General features: G+C 43.1%; 1 protein-coding gene and 1 long non-coding RNA gene across 2 annotated transcripts in view; both read right to left on the bottom strand.

The window, feature by feature from the left end:
* PVALB (parvalbumin) overlaps positions 1-7632 on the bottom strand; it is a 43739-nt gene extending 36107 nt beyond the window's left edge. Inside the window, exon 1 of the mRNA XM_081879553.1 lies at positions 7608-7632. The gene's annotated coding sequence lies outside the window, so the exon portion shown is untranslated. The remainder of the gene's footprint in view (positions 1-7607) is intronic.
* Positions 1412-3226, bottom strand: LOC309350589. Its single transcript, XR_014160465.1, has 2 exons — positions 2967-3226; positions 1412-1669 (listed from the first exon to the last, which is right to left on the bottom strand). It is a non-coding gene; the product is annotated as an uncharacterized lncRNA (long non-coding RNA).
* Positions 7633-14783: the final 7151 nt, after the last annotated feature.

The raw sequence follows: 14783 nt of genomic DNA on the forward strand, positions 1-14783 counted from the left end.
CAACAGCAATCCCTGGGTGGGCTCAAACCACCAACCTTCTGGTCAACAGCCAGAGGCAACGACCCATTGTGCCACAGGACTAGTTGTAACTAAGAAGGCAAGCAGGTGGGTGAGGAGAGACTAAGGTTGGTAGGCAAAACCCCATTTGCTTTAATGGACCAGCTTCACTGGATGCAAATGACTTGCTTTATGCAAATAGTCTACTGGATGAAAATGACCTGTTCATGCAGAGGAGGAGCTTATTGCCAGGACACAACTGAGATTTAGAAAGAAGGCCCCTCCTCAGTGTGATCATTCCCCATTGTGTTATTTTTGGAAGTCTTAATCCATCCTTCTTGCAGATCCACTGAATGCCAAAAGCAGCAGAGAAGGTGTATTAGGGGTTGCACTAGGTCTAGCTCAGTGGCTCCCTCAACCATCTATGGTTCCTTGGCAGCTGTCCATACTCACTGAGTGCTGGTGCTGGTCTAGCATCCTTTGGCCATTCACTGCTTTGCATCCTGCCTAAGCCGATGGTAATTAAAACCATTATATTTAGCATCATAGGAGCCAACTCCTAGGGACCGAGGTCCCTTTGGCCCCCTCAATAAAATATTTGAGGTTTCCAGGCTCCCCCAAAGTAGATCAGCATTGCCATTCAAATGGTGTGCATGCACTGCGCCTTGTGATTAATTATGCGGGGCTTATCTGCCCACCCCCTATATTATTCAAGTTGTCACCCCTGTTTAGCATATATGCCACACTTGAGAATGCTCAAAGCCATTGCACACATTGTCTCAGTAAGCCTTGCAAAAACCTAACCCAGATTTTGGGGCTATAAAGCTCTCCTCTTTGAGGTAGGTTGTTACGAGTCCCTCCAAATTCATTCCATAGCCTGAGCTCAGAGAGCCTTTCTGGCAGCACTAGTTGATTCCATGCATGCTTTCCAAACAGCAGCAAGTCTGGAATCATGCTAATTGGATTGCAAAATGTCTGGCCTTACTGGAGATATCACATTATCACATTTGAGAAGGGGTGGAGCTCAGTAGCAGAGCATCTGCTTTGCATGCAGGAGGTCCCAGGTCCAATTCTTGGCATCTCCAGGTAGAGGTTGGAAGCATTGCCTGCCTGAACCGCTGGAGAGCTGCTGCCAGTCCGTGTAGACAAAACTGAGATAGATGGACCACTGGTCTGGCCCAGTACAAGGCAGCTTCCTATGCTCCCATTGCAACTCCAGAAACAAGGGACCCTCTTTAAAAAAAACACCCTAAGGTGTATGTGAAAAATCTCCAGCAGGGAAATACATATGTAGAGTTCAGAAAACCAGTGATTCTTCCCGAGTGCTGATGGACCAACAGATCTTTGTAAGGCAGAGAATGTCTGATGCAAAATGGGCTCGGCAGAGTATGCCTTTTAAATAATGGAGAGAAAATAGGATCATTACATAAGGTTAATTCAGAAAAGCCCTGGCAGATTTGGACTATCTTGCTGCTTTTTTTGCATTACAATAATGATGCTTTGATGTGCTCCAGTCTTCTGTAGATTTCTCAGTAGTGAATTACTTAGTTCCTCTGGCAGAAAGCACTAGTGGGCGTCTTCTGTGATATGAAATCTCCATATTCTTTGAGTGTCCATGCAAAAAATCAGATATGCAATTCTTTTTCTTTATTTTTTCACCCCTTTGTTGTACCTTATGACAGGGACAGAAAACGACGCGCTTGTTATTACAACATGCAATTTTGCCTCCTTAAGAAGCATTCCTGGTCTAATCACGCCAGTTGCTTTGACTGTAATTGCAAGTTTATCCTAATAAAGGATCAATCCATCTTGTTTTCTAAACTACTTTCTTTATGACATACAATTATTGGTGCTAGTGGTTTCCATTGTTGGTTCCAAAGATATGAGTAATAGTAAGAGTAGCAGAAGCTATCAGCTGTCATGACCCCAGAGCAGTAGCAGTTGGTTGGACAGGGTGTTCCCTGCCGTCCTTGTGGTGTAGTGGGAGGGTGAGGGGCTAGGCAGCAGTGTGGATGGTGTGGTGCAAACTCACCAACAGAACAAATCTGACACTGAGATTTATTCTCCCCTCCTCCTGACTGGACAGTACATCACTGTACTGTACTCGACTGGACTACTGCAATGCACTCTACATGGGGCTACCTTTGAAGGTGACCCGGAAACTGCAATTAATCCAGAATGCGGCAGCTAGTCTGGTGACTGGGAGTGGCCACTGGGACCACATAACACTGGTTCTGAGAGATCTGCATTGGCTCCCAGTACGTTTCCGAGCAGAATTCAAAGTGTTGGTGATGACCTTTAAAGCCCTAAACAGCCTCGGTCCTGTATACCTGAAGGAGTGTCTCCACCCCCATTGTTCAGCCTGGACACTGAGATCCAGCGCCGAGGGCCTTCTGGTGGTTCCCTCATTGCGAGGTTACAGGGAACCAGACAGAGGGCCTTCTCGGTAGTGGTGCCCACCCTGTGCAACACCTTCCCTTCAGATGTGAAGGAAATAAGCAGCTATCTGAAGGCAGGCATCTGAAGGCAGCCCTGTTCAGGGAAGTTTTAAATATTTAACGCTGTACTGTTTTTAACACTTGATTGTGAGCCGCCCAGAGTGGCTGGGGAGACTCAGTCAGATGGGAGGGGTATAAATAAATAAAATAATAATAATAATAATAATAATAATAATAATAATAATAATAATATCACACCAACAGTGGTGATGGGAGATTAGGTAAGCAGTGCTCCTTCAGCCCACCTATAGCTACTGCCCCAGAGTCCAGCCACTATATCACCAACAGAGGAGCTAGCCCACATTTCAGGTTATATCTAATAATGGTGATCAGGGAAAGACAGAACCTGAGGCCGGCAGGCAGAAGTTCATCGAACCAGATCCTACCTTACCAAGGCCCATTGAACCCCTACCAGGACCTTCCTGGGTGCTTTTTTTCCAGATCCAAAGAACTGAGTGCCTCCTATATTACCTTGCCAGTCTAATGGCACTGGGAGCACACCAGGCAGGTCATGGAGCATGAGAGAAGTGTCCATCTTCAGGCCAGAGAGTTGGCCCTTTTAGAGACTCTATTTCTTTAAAAGGGGGTGAAGCCCAAGAGAGATGGACTGGAGACAGAGGTTCAAAAGACCTCAGATGACTTCTAACCCTTGCCAGAGCAGGTTGCTAACGAGGAGCTCTCCTTGGTGCTGCAACAATAGAACTGCCTTGCCCTGTGGGCTTGTCTGCAGGACCAGAGCAATTGTGATGCCATTGATGCCACAGGAGTGACATGCATTTTAGAATGTTTATTTTGCATGGCCTTCAAACAGCCCTAGGTCAGTCTGAAACCACAAACATTGGCAACCAAATGAGCAACAAGCGAGACTTGGTATATGACTATTGGTTTGACCAATTAAGGAGGGAAATTGGGAAAGGAGTAAGATGTCAAAAATATGCCTAGCTAATGATGGATAGATGTCTCCTCTTCATAAGTTGATGCTTTTCACCTCTAATAAATTGATGGACAATTCTACAGTTTTTCTAAAAAAATAATGGACAGCTCATAATTACAAACTACCCCTAACCAAAAAGGGAGGGCCCACATAGAGCAGTGGCAGAACACATGCTAGGTCCAATCACTAGCAATTCCAGGCAAACAGCAGCTTAATCAGGTACCAGGTACCTGGGATAATGAACTGAGCTTGAAAAAATGAAGGCAGACAGTGCAGATCCTTCAGAATCAGTGTTACATGAGTCTAGCAGAATGAACTGCTCAACATTCCGGCTGCACCAGTTGTAGTTTCCGGGCCATCTTCAAGGGCAGCCCCATGTAGCAGGCACCTTTTCAGTAATCAAGTCATAAGGCATGGATTATCGTGTCTGTCCTATCTCTGTCCAGGAATGGCTGTAGCTGGTGAGCAGGTTATAGTTAGAAATAAGCACACTACCACTAACACCACTTGGGTCTCCTATGACAAAGCTGGATTGAGAACTACTGCCAAGCTTGGGGTGTCTGCTGCTTGCAGTTTGAAAACGTGTGGAACTCTGCCAAACCAATTCCCAGTTCTGAGAATCACCACCCCTAAGTGCCTCCACCTTGTTGAGTTCCAGCCTCAGTTTATCGGTCCTCATACAGTCCACTATTGCCTCCAGACCACAACAGCCCCACTGAACGCAGTGGAATATTGAGATACACAGAATTACACTGCACATGTCCCAATTGCCCAAGGGACTCAATCAGCCTAGTGCAAAATATATTTCTGCTTATTGGATGGAGAGGCATCTGTTTCAGTGGACAGGCTGGTCATTTTGCTCTCAAGTTACTCACACTCCTAATCCCTCTCTAGCTTCACATGTAGACTCCAGCAAAAGAAAAGTAAGCACTATCCAAAAGGCCTTCTCCCCCTCCTGATTCTTCTTCTTCTTCTTCTTCTTCTTCTTCTTCTTCTTCTTCTTCTTCTTCTTCTTCTTCTTTTTGCTTTATGGACATCATTTATTACTTTTTTTGGGTAAATCTTAATGACCAGTTAGCACATCCTATTTCCAGAGATGGACATTTCACCTGTATTTCTGGCTAAGGAGAGGAGGTTCCTCTCTTCTCCAATTGCTGGTCTATTGAGGCCATAGAGTTTCTTTTGGAGGTCACTACTCAGTCTAAAAAAACATTTCAGTCTCTTCTTACCCAGCAATTCTCCAGTCAAATATGCTGTTTCAGTTAGTGATGCAGGTTCATTTAGTGCCTATTGGGACATTGATACCGGGAAATGATCACTCTCAGTTCTTTCTAGCACTTTAAAGGTATTCCATTAAAAAAGAATAATGATAGTGAGATCACTATGTGGTCAGTGGCATCACCTTCACGTTTGCTCAGGTAAGCATAATGCATATGCAAATTCTAAAAATGTTAGTTCCCTTGCTGATTTTATTTACTATTCATGGAATTACACAACGTTAGAAAACTGTCTTCCAACTCTAAACCTAATGGTTGCAAAAGACCTGCTGAGACTGCTCCAATTTGAGCACTGAAGTCCCCACAAAAGAAATATATGTGCTTTGCAGAATGTGAGATGAGTCCATTCCAGTAGAAATCTCTCCATATCACAGCAGTCACTGGGAAACAATTAGTAGGGGGGAAGAACCATTGAGACTATGTAAGAACTCTTGCCTGGAGGAGAGGAGAAAATAAACAGAACAGCGCCAGAAGACCAGGCACCAGTGCTTCTGCTGAAGCCATTTACTGACCTGTGACTAGCATTGGGGGTGAGGGGGGTGGGGCTCTGGCATAACTCCCTCAATGTAACCCTTACCATGGAAAAGGCAGGATATACAAACTGGGAATTCTCCTAGGCTGCATCTGATTATCTGGGACATTCTGTGCAAAGTGGGAAAGGTAGTATTATGATTAGGACAGTGGGCCCTCTGCTGGTCTTGGGGCTCTGACGAAAGCCCAGCTTGGCCACCCTTTGGAGACAGATCTGGAAGGTAGCTACAGGTGGAAGCAAAGTCTTTGAAACCAGGTGATCTGATTTATTCTTGATGGGATTTCTTGTACTTCACCCCTGCCATTGATTTTCGAGGACAGCTGATTTACTTAATTTACTTAATTATTATAATATTAATAATAGTAATAAAGAACTCTACAGCTTTTCTGCAGTTCTCACCTCAGTGTGGAGCAGGGTAGAGAGCAAACTGGGAGTCACTCTTTTGGATCACTGTTAAGGGCCAAATTAGACTGAGAGGGGAAAAGAGATAAGGGCAGAAGGGCTGCCTTTTAATATTTACCGGTAATTCCTTTTAACAACAACAACACCCAGCCCATCTGGCTGGGTTGCCCTGGCCACTCCAACAATTAAAAGTAGGGGTGAGAGCTCTTAGCCCAAAATGTCATAAACTATTTTTCAATTTTTATTGGATGCATGGAATAAATTACAGTATTAAATTGAAAAAATCAGTTGTTTAATATGGAAAAATATACGGTACATCTGCAGAGCCAAAATTCAGTGCACAGAGAAGCAATCCATTGGAGAATCTACTAATCTACTAATATATTTTACCAGCCTTTTTTCAAAAATAAAATAAGTTTTTAGTCTTCATGTGGTCAGTATATCAAAAGTTCAGAAGGCGTATGTCTGCACACTTCCTCATCCTTTCCAGGAGCCCCAGACCACCTCCCTCAGATATTACAAATACATTGCCCACTTACGGTAATCCCACTTAATAGAAATCCTTTTCTATCCTCAATCCTTGTTGAAAATTAAGCAATTTCACATATGCTTGGAATTCACTGTTGCTCTTAAGAGGAAAAGAGTCATAACTGGTGATTTCTAGTTTCAGAAGCTGAGCATTTCAATGCACAGATTTCAAGCCTCCATTAATTTTTCTGCGAATCCCTTCTGAGGGAATCCCTTCTGAGGGAAGGGGAAAGATGTTTTGCTGCATGCACTGGAAGTCAGGTGTTTGTGTCCACATATGCTCACATGCCGGGGCCACTTTTTTGCGTTACACTTTCAGGTCTGTGCCTGTTTTAAGCGCAGATCTAAATACAAAATGTATGAATGTGACAAACACATTTCATCTAACCAGGGCTTTTTCCCCAGTCGGAACTCAGTTCTGACACCTCTCAGGCGGCACCATTGCCTTTATAAGAGAACAAGGGAGGCGTTCATGGTGAGTTCTGGCACCTCTTTTCGTAGAAAAATAGCACTGCATCTAACACATGTACAACACAAGGACACTGATCTGCGTATCTGCCTGCAGCTTCCTATTGATCCAGCTTTGCCCCTGTCTAATGTAAGAAATGGCTTTGGATAGCAGAGGATAAGTGTGCGAGAGACTACATCTGAGTAAGTTATGGGAAAGGGCACAGGCATTCTCTTTTTATTTTTTTATTAATTGACATCCAAGAATATCATACACAATCTTAAATACACATACAAAGAAAAGGTAAAACTACTACTAATAATAACAACCTTTATACCGTTAAATATTGATTTAAATTTGTACTTATATGTGCTCTTTTCTTATACTTTCTAACTAGACAAAAATAAACCAAAGTAAAATCCAATAAACTAAATTATGTCAAAATGTACTTCCCGTCATTTCCCGATGTAAGTTACATTTACAACATTGAATGTACTTATACTTCTTACCTTACTCTTACTATATTTTCTAATACTTTCTTATAACATATCGTACCATTTTTCCTTATTTAATAATATTTAATTTACACAAGGGTCATTCAAACGCTGCCATAGATGTTACGTCATTATTGTATTTTTGTAGGTACAGTATTTCTTGAACATATCCCATTTTTGCATGAATGACTGTTTTGTATTTCCCCTTAATCTATTTGTCAATTGAGCCATTTCTGCATAGTCTAATAACTTATTCTGCCATTCCCTTACTGTTGGTACTTTCCCCCCTTTCCAGTTCGATGCAATTAATAACCGGGCAGCGGCTGTCGCATATAAAAAGATTTCTCTTATATTTTTCTCATGGATGCACACTTGCTATCAAAGACCACAAATTTGCCATGAGATCACAGTGTCACACATGCAAACATGCAGAGACAGATCAAACCTTGCAGTCAATGCCTGGCATGTGTATGTCCAGACACGATACTCAGACACACCTGCTGGACAGTAGGTGTTTTGATTGGCGCACTGCACCCCTGGATCAGTTTTCCGTCATGTCGAAGCCACCAAAACTGTAACAGGCTTGAAGAGGTGAGAAAGAAGCCTCTGGTGTGAAGGATGGCTCCCCTGGCAGCTTGTAATTAGGACACTCGCTGGTTGCAGCTCCACCTCCCCTTAACTCAAGTGCATCTGATACACTCTACATGGAATTCCAAAGTTTAATTTAGCTTAACTCTTGGCTAGAATCAACAGCTGATAAATTTAGTTGGAGGGATTAAGGATTAAGACTAAGACCTCCATAAAAGGAGCCCAAAGACAGGAGACAGCAAAATCCAACAACCGTCACAAAGCCCACCATGAAAAACTGACGCAGAAATGCAGTTCCTGCTTCAGGCTAGGATGGGTATCCGCTGAGGGCCACAGTCTAAGAAGGAGCTCTCTGATAAGAGCCCTCAATGCAATTTCAGACATAAATAAAATTGCTGTTTGTGTGGATGGGAAGTATGTTACTAGAAGTAACATATCCATCATGTTTAGTGCGCCCTGGTAGCCTTATTCTCCATGAGCTGATCTTACAAAAGGCTAGGGCTTTTTTCCCCAGCCAGAACTCACCGGAACTAGGTTCCGGCCCCTCTCAGGTGAGCACCATTGCCATTAAAAGAAAACAAGGGAGGCATTTGTGGTGAGTTCTGGCAATATCTCTTTGTCCACCCATTTCTACTAGGACCTAGCTGGTGAAGACTTGTCCAATAAAAAAGCCTTCCCTAGACTGCATTTCAGGTTTCACTCAGAAATTTATTGAAGGAAAGACTTTTGCTGATGAAGCTCTCATTTCAAATGGGTTTCTCAAGGGTGTTTTTTATTCTCTTAGCAGAAAGCATGCTGATAGAAATGTTTTCAATACTTTCAATACAACCAAGGTGAACGTACAGATCACCTGGTATACCCATTGTGCTCTTGTCCAAAGTAAAACTGACAATACACATGATCAAATGTATACGATCACCAAGCCTCATGGAACATGTGCACATACTATTTCCATGAAGAGGGAATTGTACACATTAACTGGCCAACATACACTGTGTTCATAAGGCTATGGGGAATGTGCACATCTAGGCTGAATTTTGTACATTCTCCAGCCATTATACATGATCCCCAACAGGCCTTGTGGAATATGCATCTCCCCCCACCTCACCATCCCAGTATAGCTTAGGGCACCTATAGACTGTCAGAATTTTGCAGGATTGATTGAAGTACATGCTGAGGAATTTAGGGTTGTCCATTTGCAGTAAATTAAAGTGTTCTATCTTCCTAGTGCAACAGATACAGTTAAGAAAAGAAACAGAGTTTTGCAGTTAGGAAAGTAATGGGGAAATGCATTGAACGGTGTGAAATGAATGAATGATTAGCAGGCAGATGTACAAGGACCTAAGAAACAAATTAGGATGAATGTTCATAGGCTGCTTTTGATCCTGGCCTTTGATGTTGGAGAGAGATATTTTTAAGACTTCCAGTCTAGTGGTGGTTGTAATTTGTTTTAAAGTGTTTTTAATATTGTACTTTCCATTGTTGGATCCTTCAGAATGAATTCTCAGTAGAAACCAGACATTGTGTAACCTCCATATAAGCTTTGTGCAAGCAAATCATGACAGATGCTCAGTAAATAAATGCTCAATAAATAAGTCATTTGGAGCAGCCCTTAGTCACAGACAGTGTCAAATAGCATTTCAGAAGGGGTATTGGCCCAAAGAGATTTCTGGTGCTAAACCCTTGCTGCTTATTTTACAAGAATCATTAAGGCAGGCCTGACTTTCCATGGGATTACCGGGTCAGTTCCTGCCCTGCATTCCAGAGCTTCCTGTCGTGCCTCACATGCCACTTGATTAAGAGGGAGCTGAAACCGGCAAGGCAGGGGCCAAAGCCAAGTCATTAGCTGCCTTGAGGAATTCCATTCTCCTTCTTTCAAGGCCAGAGATGGATGGGCAGGGGAAGGAATGTGGGAGGTGGTGGATACAGAAGAAGGCTGTGCCTGCACAAGATTTTGCAGCGGGATGGATGCACTTCACTAGTCCATCTTTGAATTAAGCCTTGCCTGCATGGTCCTAGGTGTTAACACAATAGCATTTAGATCAAACTTTTAAACTGAGTGGACACATCGCAGCCAACTGTAATCCTAAACAACTGCTCCCTTTCAGACCCTGGCCTTTGTCCTGCTAACTAACTCAGACCTGGAGTCGGGGCATCTCCCAAGGGCCGTCTGGCAGGGTCCCCTCTCTCTGGCTTTCTTAATGGCCCATTACCTTCCCTTGGTCTTTGGTTAATGACTGATTTCATGAACATGGAAGTTTGGCTTGTATTTTAGTTTGGCCTATATTTTACACTTTGCTAAATCTGGCAGCCAATTGTATTACTCCAAGCCTTGATTAAATTCTAACACCTATCAGACCCAGGAATCAAGGGGAATCTGGAGTTCACAAATGCTGGCACCCACAACTCAAAGCACTATCATGAAGGTGGAATGTTTGCAGTATAGAAGATATGTTGTATGATTTTGTGCCTCTTGTGCAGTGAGTCTCCTAGTAGTTGGATATCACCTCAAGGTATCTCTGTAAGTTTCTGAACCACAATCATGTGTGTGTAGCAGACACAAGAGGAGTAGTGGGCTGGAATCTTGTTCAAGTCATGCATCCCAACCCTCCTGTCTACATGGCTTAGCCAAGAGGAAAGATTTATGGCTAGCTGCTGACTAGTCCATCTTAGTGCTTCCCATAAATTAAAAAGCAGGACATATGTGGGTCAGGTTTTGGAGCTGTACTGTATGTCTTTGAAGACCGGGTTGGAGACTCCCACTCTCCCCACTTGTTTGCCCTTCTCGTTCTTATCTGCTGTGGTGTGGTGGTAAATTTTGAAGTGCAGGAACTCATCAAGACAAACTCAAAAAATGCAGACCCCTCCTCTCCCTCCCTCCTATACATAGGGATGGAGAGGACGTTTGATCCCCCCATTTTAATATGAAACCATACTTTTCAAAGCAATGTGCAAGCTGAACACAACTATCATTTCAAATTCACATTTCTCTGAATTTTGTGATGCAGTTCTCCAACCAGACAATATTAGCATAATGTGTGTACATAGGAAGAATAACATAAAAATGCATTATAGAATGAGACATTACTATCTATCTATCTATCTATCTATCTATCTATCTATCTATCTATCTATCTATCTATCTATCTATCTATCTCTATATCTATCTATATCTCTATCTATCTATCTATCATCTATCATCATCATCTATCTATCTATCACCTATCATCTATCTATCTATCTATCTATCTATCTATCTATCATCTATCTATCTATCTGAAAATTCAGCAGCATTTTAGTGCAAATTTATCCTAAAAATACATTTTTGTATGATTTTGACACACACAGTCAAAACCATACAAAATGTGTTTTTTAGGAGAAACATGCAGTAAAATGCTGCTGAATTTTCATAAGGATTAAGGAAAAATATCACAGATTGGTACAGAAACATGAAGAACTGGAAAGAAGATGGGAAAAATGAGAAATGCAGAGAACCAAAATTGAGAGATTTGTCCATCCCTACTTATATGCATAGACATGTGTATTTGAATGTTTGTCTCATACATACTGAGGGAGGGCTGTATATAGCATAATTCCCAATTTACAGAGATCACCATGACTGCCACCCTGTGCATGGCTTCCTGAGCGTACAGCTCTATTAAACGCTATAGTGCTTACTTCTGACTGCAGAGGTTCAACTTGTCAAATAAATTGAGCTTAAACAAAAGGTCTCCAGCCTTTCAATCTGATGCGCAAACAATCTTGCAAATAAAAGTGTTAACTTCTAAACCAGTAATATGAAACAGGAACTTCATCAAAAGCAAGAAAGGCATATTCAGTGCATGTTTGGCTATTCCCCTTATCCTCCGACTTCCTCTAATCAGTCACAAACAAACCTGAAACCTCATTATCACCTCATTCACTTACCAGAACAGGGAGGGTTCATCAGAAAGAAAGAAGTCCCAGAGCTGTGCTCCTTAGCACCTTCCCCCCGCTACACCACTGTAAATAAGTATTTCATTTATTGAAAATATTTTACTCATCCTTCATCACAAAGTTATATTAGGGTTGGGTGCAATAACATAAGTCACAATAAGAACTTTCAACTTCAAGAATGAAACTAACAGATAAAAGAGATAAGAAGCATAGCAAAGTCATCAGGGTTGGCCCTCCCATGAGACAAGGTGAAGTGACTGCTTCAGGCGGCAGGATCCACGGGGCAGCAGATCCAGCCTTCAGGGAATTCATTGCCTGCTGCTGCCGTAGTAGTAGTAGGAGCCAGTGTGGCATAGTGGTTAAGAGCAGTGGACTCGTAATCTGGTGAACTGGGTTCAATTCCCTGCTCCTCCACATGCAGCTGCTGGGTGACCTTGGGCCAGTCACACTTCTCTGAAGTCTCTCAGCCTCACTCACCTCACGGAGTGTTTGTTGTGGGGGAGGAAGGGAAAGGAGAATGTTAGCCGCTTTGAGACTCCTTAGGTAAGGTAAAGGGTAAAGGGACCCCTGACCATTAGGTCCAGTCATGGACTGTGGGGTTGCAGCGCTCATCTCGCTTTACTGGCTGAGGGAGCCGGAGTACAGTTTCTGGGTCATGTGGCCAGCATGACTAAGCCTCTTCTGGCAAACCAGAGCAGCGCACGTAAATCCCTTCCCACCAGAGCGGTACCTATTTATCTGCTTGCACTTGACATGCTTTCGAACTGCTAGGTTGGCAGGAGCAGGGATTGAGCAACGGGAGCTCACCCCGCCATAGGGATTTGAACTGCTCACCTTCTGATCAGAAAGCCCTAGGCTTTGTGGTTTAGACCACAGAACCGCCCACATCCCTTGAGACTCCTTAGGGTAGTGATAAAGCAGGATATCAAATCCAAACTCTTCTTCTTCTTCTAGTAGTGAAGGCTGCAGTTCACTCCTTGGAGGCAGGATCCGTACCTCCTTGGCAGTCCCCCAAATGGCACCTCTAAAGGGACCTCTGGGTGAATTGGAGGTGCTGCTGGTCTCCTCCCACCCGCAGGTTTCCTAAAAAAAAGAAACTTGTGCCATAGTTGCAGTAGATATGTCAGGGAATTATGTTCCACAACCTTGTTAAATATAATTAAAGTCAACAATAAACTAAAAGCAGATTAAAACAGATGCAATGTCCACGTGTTTGGGAGGGGAATGGGGTATTCCTAAGAACTCTCAACACCCTTCACAAACTACAAACCCCAGAAATCTTTGCAGGAAGCCATGGCAGTTTAAAGCGGTACTTGGTTGCACACTGTGAATGTGGCTAGGCCATCGGGAGGGTTGAGAAAGGGAGTGAGGGGGAAGAAGGAGGAAATCTGTGCAGATGCTGTTGCACAAGGCCAGGAGTTATCCAAACATCCTGAGGCCAGCTTAGACATTTGCCTGATATCTGCTTCTCGGCAGCACAGGACGGGTGTGTGCGCCTGGGTTGGCAGGCTGCTGAGAAGAGTTTCAAATTACAGAGCATCAGAGCCCTGGGCATAAAATTAGCAGCAGAGCTTTTTGGAGTGAGGCGCCAGCAGAAAATGTCACATTCAGCAGAAGGAGAAAAGCGGGAGACCTGGAACCTGAAGAATGATTTCTCACCACAGCCACCTTGCTGTTCCCCCACCCTTCCTCTCTCTCCTTCTATAGTTCTGTGCTTGCTGTTCCTGGGAGACCCCAAAGCCTACTGGCTTCTTAATAACAGAAGTTGGAGGCAGAATAATTAGATGGCGTGGCCTCCAAGCATCATCATCAAGGACTTTGGCTCACATTTTATTTCCCTCCTCTATTCCTATGCAACCCCTTCCCTCAAATATGGCAAGAATTCACATTCTCCCTTCCAAGAATTTGCTCACAAAGAATGCCCCAAAAGACTAAGACGAGAGTGAGGCAGCCTGTGCTCTGATTCCTCCAGTGTTTCGGCCTAATTCCTGCTCAGCCGTTTCTTCCTTTGAAGGGAGGACAGCAGGTCACAAATTGTCCATAGATGGGAAGCATCAAAATCAGTGTAAGTTTTGGAAGCAGAGGTGAGGAGCAGAGGTACCAAGGTCGGCAGCTTGCCAGGAACATGTTCAGAATGACCTCTCTTCACACCTGAGTTGAGGGAGTGGGAGGACATATAATGGAAATCTCCTCTTGCTCTCTCTTCCCAGCCACCCCACTCCTCCTCTAGGGTGACCACTAGAGAGGGAGGAGAAGTATTTAGTTCACATTTAAAAGCAAATCTAACAAATGTGCAATTTTTGAAAGGAGGCCACCCCCACCCCCTGAGTAAAGAATGATGGGAAACATAACACAATATGAAGAAGGGGGTAGGACCAGGTCCCTGGCTATTACAAGAAGCAGCACAGAGATGAAGGATCTTAAAAGAAACGTTGTACAGAGTTCCTTTGCTTTGGGACTGCTTAGCATAACCTGACCACATGTACTGTGGTAGGGAATCTTTCCCCCTTACCCTGACAACACAGTATTTTTTCCAAAATAAAAATAAAACCACAGTATGATTCTCATAATTATTTCCTCTTTCTGCCAGGGGTGAAGGAGAAATTCATTTTAATTCCTATTTAAAGGTGAATCTAACAAATTCACACTTTCTGAAATAATACGAAGCTTAGCCATCCTCTGAAATTTTCACTTCTCTCAATTTTGCAATGCATTCCTCCAACCTTGTAATCTTTACAAAAATGCATACACTAGGGTGAAGTGTGCAAAAATGTACGTGTTAGAGAAGACAATGTACAAAAGTGCATTATATTAGGGAACACTGATTTGCACAAATTTGCATATCGGGGAAAATGCATGTGAGTGTGTATTTTAAGAGAAAATGGCACTAAAATGCTGATTAATTTTCTTGAGGACTTTTTTTTAAAAAAAAGCACACTGATGTGGAAATGCAAAGAGCTGAGGGTTGAAAAATATGAAAAAATGAAAGAAACTGAAACTGACAGATTTGCCCATCCTTACCTTCTGCAAGATAAACGCCATCTTGCTTATCTGAAAAGAGATGGGTGTTTGGTATTCATGACAAGTAACTCTAACAGTCGCTGGCACACCTTGATGCTGGCAGGTACCAGGTCTCTTGTTCAATATCC

Source organism: Podarcis erhardii, assembly GCF_964252035.2.
Source record: "Podarcis erhardii genome assembly, chromosome: 10".
In the NCBI taxonomy this organism is placed as follows: domain Eukaryota; kingdom Metazoa; phylum Chordata; class Lepidosauria; order Squamata; family Lacertidae; genus Podarcis; species Podarcis erhardii.